The sequence below is a fragment of the Miscanthus floridulus genome, chromosome 11 (assembly GCF_019320115.1).
Source record: "Miscanthus floridulus cultivar M001 chromosome 11, ASM1932011v1, whole genome shotgun sequence".
Classification (NCBI taxonomy): Eukaryota; Viridiplantae; Streptophyta; class Magnoliopsida; order Poales; family Poaceae; genus Miscanthus; species Miscanthus floridulus.
Window position 1 is genome coordinate 27,798,251 of NC_089590.1, and position 6,944 is coordinate 27,805,194.

Below are 6,944 nucleotides of genomic sequence, written 5' to 3' on the forward strand. Positions count from 1 at the left end.
GCTCGTTTCGTTCCGTTTGGAGATAGTGCTAATTTTGACACAAGATAGGTGCACGGTTTGCGTCTCATGCCGCCGCGTCAGGCCCTGCCACCACCGCCACATTGCCTCCATTCCCTCATCTTGCACCACCGGAGGCCTTGCCGGCAGTCCCATCCACCTATCCCCGTTCCTCCATGTGAGCCCTTGCTTTTCTTCAGATCATGGTGGACTTGTGAGTGGTGTGGTGGAGAACCCTTTTTGTGGTGGTGATTGTGCCCGTGGATTTGTTCATCATCGACTACATTTTCGTTCTTCTTCGTCTTCTCCGTTCTCGATCCAAGGTACTACCATGGCGTCGAACCCTAACATCAATGTACCTTGTGTTTTGACTCCATTCTTCTTCTCTCTCTACTCCTCTATCTTCCTTGCTTGAATGAGTGCTGGGATTTGAAGCCCCATGAATGGGATGGTCACCGTGTGCGCTGGAAGTCCCGGTGACCGTCGGGAGTTCCACCCATCGGAAGTCCCGACTAGGCCAGAACTCCCGGCTATCGGAAGTCCTGACTTTGGCCGGGACTCCCGACCCTATGGTGACCACTCCATTCCTGTTTCTTCACTTCTCGCAGTTCGTTCACCTCTCCTTGTATTATTTCTTAGTTCCACTTTGTGTTCTACATAGTCATGGAAGGTGGTAGCAGTCCCTCGCGCCATCGGGAAAAGCATTCCAAGAAGACTCAAGATCATGTCGATGTTCCCAAGCCGCCTAGCCGCAACAAGGCATCTTACTCGTGTGGTGGTGCTGGTGGTTCCTGTGGCCATGGTGACCAGGGGTCATCGGCTGCCGCTCCTCCTCCTGCTCCTACCCCTCCTCCTGCTCCTGCCCCTGTTGGGGCTGAGCCGATGGTTGATGAAGAAGAGGAAGCGCTGGACCATGCCGGACACACCCTTGCTGTTCCACCGCTTCGCACCCCACCTTGAGGTCCGCTGGGGACATTTCAGCTTGTTCCATTCACCGGTGTGTCACCGATCATGAGGGAGCCCTCCATGGCTCCGAATCCGGCTGGTGGATGGACTCCTCCCCTTCCAGTGGATTATCGTCACCGAGTCAAGGACATCTAGTACAACAGAGGAAGGAACCTGTATGCAGAGGATGAGAAAGATCTCCGCCTTGAGTATCATTTCTGGCACCCCTTCCATTATGATTTCTATGATTCCATTATTTATCGGAAGTTTTTGAAGAAGGAGCCACCGGTCCTTCAGATGAAGTGCATTGATGCATATTCTCTTGGCAAGTACAAGGAACCCGAGCTGAAGCAGATGGTTTGGGATATACAATCAATGGGGCTCTCCTACCTGCTAGAGTTTCAGAAGAATTAGAACAACAAGCTAATTTGTTCATTTTATGCTTCTTATCATCATGAGAGAGACCAGACTGGTGCTATGGACATTATTCACTGGACCACTGAAGGCAAGCACTATAAGGTGGACTTTGTCAATTTCTCTCGCCTTCTAGGTTTGGGTCACAGCGACCGGAATGCCAATGAGTTGACTGCGTATGAGGATCTTGCTTTGGAGGAATATCAACACATGTATCTTGAGGGCCACAGAGCTGATGGACAGACCGCATTTCTGAAGCCATACTATTATGTTCTGAACAACATCTTGAGATAGATCTTGTATCCCAAGGTCGGTGACTCCACCTTCCTTCGAGATGATTCATAGAAGGTGCTTCAGCACTTTGGAGATGAGTTCTAGAAATTTTCCATCGGCAGATACATTTGGAACAAGATCCATGATGCTACTAAGGATCTGGTAAAGCATCTTCCCTATGCACCATACATCATGCATATCATAGAGCATGTATCTAGCATCCATTTTCCCTATGACTCTAAGCATAAGCTCCTGAAGATATCCAACAAGACCTCTATCATTGCTGCTAGAGAACTAAAAGAACAAGCTAAGGCAGCCCAAGCTAGAGGGAAAGGTCCTTTGGGTTCTCGATCTCACCATGGTGCTACCACCACTGCTGTTGCTGCTCGCTCATCTAGTGATGAGCCCCTTTCTTCGTCCTCCTCCAGAAAGAAGCCCAACAAGTTCAAGTTTCTAATGACTTACTTGTTTGGATAGTGTTGTGCTAGTGCTCAGCATGAGCATGACATGCAAGAGAGGCTATATCGGTTGGAACAGCAAGCAGGCATTGTATCTTCTCCTCTGCCACCATTTGTGCCTCCTCATGATCCATTGGCTTTATATGATGAGGCTTGTGCGGCGTACGAAGATGATGCTTCTTCTTGCCCGCATGGCAAGGGGAAAGCAACTGAAGAGGATGAGGAATATCAAGAGTAAGAAGATGATGAAGACGACGATGATGGTGAGGAAGGTGACCAAGGCGAAGATGATGACTACAATGATGAGTAGTTGGTTTCTCATGCAGCCTACCCCTTTTGGCACTTGTTGACAAAGGGGAAGTGTTAGGCTTTGATTTATTGTAATAAGTTAGTTGGTCTTTATGTTTTGGAACTTTAAAACCTTTAGCGTGTATGAACTATGTCATGTGGTGGCAACCTTGTGATGGACAATTATCTATATGTGTTTGATGGATGTTTGTAGGACAAAGTTATGGTCAGCTATTTATCTTATTAGCTTCTACTTGTCTCTACTTATGATGGTGAATGCATTTTGGATGGCCATGTGTTGCTTTCAATTCTATTTTGAAATCTTGGCCATCATATTCTCTTTTACTTGTTGTGTGAAATAGCATGTCATATTGCATTCCTTTTTCACACATATCTATCTGTTTACACACACTTGTTGCACCCCACGGATTGCAAAATTTAGGGGGAGCCTTTGTCTGGATGTATGCAAATCATGTATAGATGGCTAAAATTGAAATTGAAATTCATGCATACATCAAGGGGGAGCTCTTAATAAATTTTGGGGTTCAAAAAGCTTTAGATTCTTTCATCCCTATAAAAGCCTAAGTTGGTTGTCATCAATTATCAAAAAGGGGGAGATTGAAAGTGCATTAGCCCCCTATGTGGGTTTTGGTGTATTGATGACATCCAAATTAGGGACTAATGTGATCTTAATGAGATATGTTGCAGCTATTAGTCCCATGAAAGATTCAAAGAGTTGATAAAGATGAAATGGTATCCCTCAATTCTTGAAGTTGTAAAGGCGGACGAAGTCAAAACGATCTCCAAAGGTTTTAATTTTGTTTTTGAGTTTAGGATCCGCCGCACTATAAAGAGGGATGCAAGTTTAGTTGGTCTGAGGAAGATAGAGTGCTCAAGCATTTAAATAAAATCAAAAGAGAGTCACTCTAGCACTTCACGAGCACATAGAATAATTTTCTGTGACTTTCGGTGTCGAAAGTCCCGATGTAAGTCGAAACTCCTAACAGTTTGAAGTCCCGACCTAAGCCAGGAGTCCCAGCACCTGTGCTTCTGACTGCTCACTATCTCTGCACATCAGAAGTCCCGACGTTCACCAGGAGTTCCGACCGTCGGAAGTCCCGATGTTCGTCAGGAGTTCCAACACTGACCTGACCCAAGCCGGGAGTCCCGGCATCTGTAGTGCTTGCTGTTTGGTTTACTGCACACGTCAGAAGTCCCAACGTTCGTCGAAACTTCTGACCGTTGGAAGTCTCGGTGTTTGCCAGGAGTTTTGACACTAACTTGCATGCGCTGACTTCCGACTCTTTGTGTACAGTGTTTTCTATTAACGTCGGAAGTCCCGAGATCTGCGTCGGGACTTCCGACGTAGATCCGAACGGTTGGATTTTCACTTGGAGTATAAATACTCCTCTCTTCACTTCTAACCATTACGGACTCATTTCATAGTTGACTCACTTCATGCTGAACAGCTCCCAAGCAACTAAAGCACCCCTCTCCTTCCTCCTTTGCTCTAATCTTCGATTCCCTTAGGGTTTGAGTGAAAGGAGAGTGGATTAAGTGAGAGCATCACTTTAGAAAGCTTGAGCACTTGATTTCTTCATCAAGCCGGTTGATTTTGCATCTATTACTCTTGGGGCTTTGCCCCTAGCCGACTAGGTGTTGCCCAAGAGCTTCCATCTTGTGGAAGAGCCTTGGGAAGTTTGTATCACCCTTCGATTTCTTAGTGGAAAGCTCAAGTGACCTTTGTGGTTGCTTTGAGAGAGGCAAGGAGGTGGAAAAGACTCCGACCTTGGTGGTCACCTCAACAAGGACATAGGAGCTCCTTTGTGGGGTTGCCGAACCTCGGGATAAATCCTTGTGTTCCGCGTGCTTGTTGTTGTTGTGATTGCTTGAGATTACTTGTATGTGTTTGTCTCTTTGTCTCCAAAATCTCCATTTTAGGGTTTGGACTCGATCTATGGTTTGGAGGCATTACGGCGTCAAGGGAGTGACTCAACATCTTCACCAAACCACTAGGAAGTGAGGTTGTAAGATTATTTATCTGCAAAGTTAAATTTGGCACTGCTTTTGTAGTTCACGTAGGCGTTGGAACTGCTAATGTTTGCGTTGGAACTTCTGACAACGTCGGGAGTTCCGACCCAAACGTCGGGACTTCCAACAGTGGCTGACAGATTTGAACTTAGCATTTGCAGTAAATTTTTAGAAACGCCTATTCATCCACCTCTAGGCATTGTTAGATCCTTTCACCCACATCACCAACGAGTTCCATCAGGTGCATCCAAAATGGTTTCCAAGCCTATGGTACGTTCGATGCAAATCGTGCACCTATCTTGCGTCAAGATTAGCACTACCTCCGAATGGACCGAAATGAGCTTCCACTTGAGCCTCGTCAACTAGTGGTACCATCTAGTGTATCCAAAACGATTTCTAAGCCTATGGCACGTCTAGCGCAAACCATGCACCTATCTTGCACCAACACTAACACTATCTCCAAACAGAAAGAAGAGAGATTCCACATGACCCACATCACCTAAGAGTTCTATTGGGTGCATCCAAAACAATTTCCGAGCCTATGGTATGTTTGACACAAACCATGCACCAATCGTGCACCGACACTAACACTATCTCCAAACAGAAACAAGTGAGATTCCACATAACCCACGTCACCTACGAGTTCCATCGAGTGCGTCCAAAATGATTTCCGAGCCTATGGTACGTTCGACACAAACCGTGCACCTATCTTGCATCAAGATTAGCACTATCTCCAAACGGACCAAAATGAGCTTCCACCTGAGCCTCATCACAAGTGGTACCGTCGGGTGCATCCAAAACAATTTCTAAGCCAATGGTATGTCTAGCGCAAACCATGCACCAATCTTGCACCGACACTAACACTATCTCCAAACAGAAAGAAGTGAGATTCCACATGACCCACATCACCTAGGAGTTACATCGGGTGCGTCCAAAATGATTTCCGAGCCTATGGTACGTTCGATGAAAACCGTGCACCTATCTTGCGTCAAGATTAGCACTATCTCCGAATGGACCAAAGCGAGCTTCCACTTGAGCCTTGTCAACTAGTGGTACCATCAGGTGCATCCAAAATGATTTCTAAGCTTATGGTAAGTCTAGCGCAAACCATGCACCTATCTTGCACCAACACTAACACTATCTTCGAATGGAAAGAAGAGAGATTCCACATGACCCACGTCACCTAAGACTTCCATCGGGTGCATCCGAAATGATTTCCAAGCCTATGGTATGTTCGACGCAAACCGTGCACCTATCTTGTGTCAAGATTAGCACTATCTCCAAAGGACCGAAATGAGCTTCCACTTGAGCCTCATCACCTAGTTGTACCGTCGGGTGCGTCCAAAATGATTTCTGAGCCTATGGAACGTCTAGCGCAAACCATGCACCTATCTTGGAGCGACAAAAACACTATCTCCAAATGGAAAGAAGATAGATTCCACATGACCCACGTCACCAAGGAATTCCATCGGGTGCATCCAAAATGCTATCTGAGCCTATGGTACGTTCAACGCAAACCATGCACCTATCTTGCGTGAAGATTGGCACTATCTCCAAACGGACCGAAACAAGCTTTCACTTCAGCCTCACCACTTAGTGGTACCTTTGGGTGTGTCAAAAATGATTTCTAAGCCTATGGTACGTCTCGCGCAAACCATGCACCAATCTTGTACTGACCCTAACGCTATCACCAAATTGAAAGAATTGTGATTCCACATGACCCACGTCACATAGGAGTTCCATCGGGTGCATAAAAATGATTTCTGAGCCTATGGTACGTTAGATGCAAACCGTGCACCTATCTTGCGTCAAGATTGGCACTATCTCCAAACGGACCGAAATGAGCTTCCACCGGAGCCTCATCACAAGTGGTACCATCGGGTGCATCCAAAACGATTTCTGAGCCAATGGTATGTCCAGTGCAAACCATGCACCAATCGTGCACCGATACTAACACTATCTCCAAACAGAAACAAGTGAGATTCCACATGACCCACGTCACCTACGAGTTCCATCGGATGCGTCCAAAATGATTTCTGAGCCTATGGTACGTTGGACACAAACCGTGCACCTATCTTGCGTCAAGATTAGCACTATCTCTAAATAGACCGAAACGAGCTTCCACCTGAGCCTCATCACAAGTGGTACCGTCGGGTGCATCCAAAACGATTTCTGAGCCAATGGTATGTCTAGCACGAACCATGCACCAATCTTGCACCGACACTAACACTATCTCCAAATAGAAAGAAGTGAGATTCCACATGACCCACATCACCTAGGAGTTACATCGGGTGCATCCAAAATGATTTCCGAGCCTATGGTACGTTCGATGAAAACCGTGCACCTATCTTGTGTCAAGATTAGCACTATCTCCGAATGGACCGAAGCAAGGTTCCACTTGAGCCTTGTCAACTAGTGGTACCATCAGGTGCGTCCAAAATGATTTCTGAGCTTATGGCAAGTCTAGCGCAAACCATGCACCTATCTTGCACCAACACTAACACTATGTCTGAACAGAAAGAAGAGAGATTCCACATG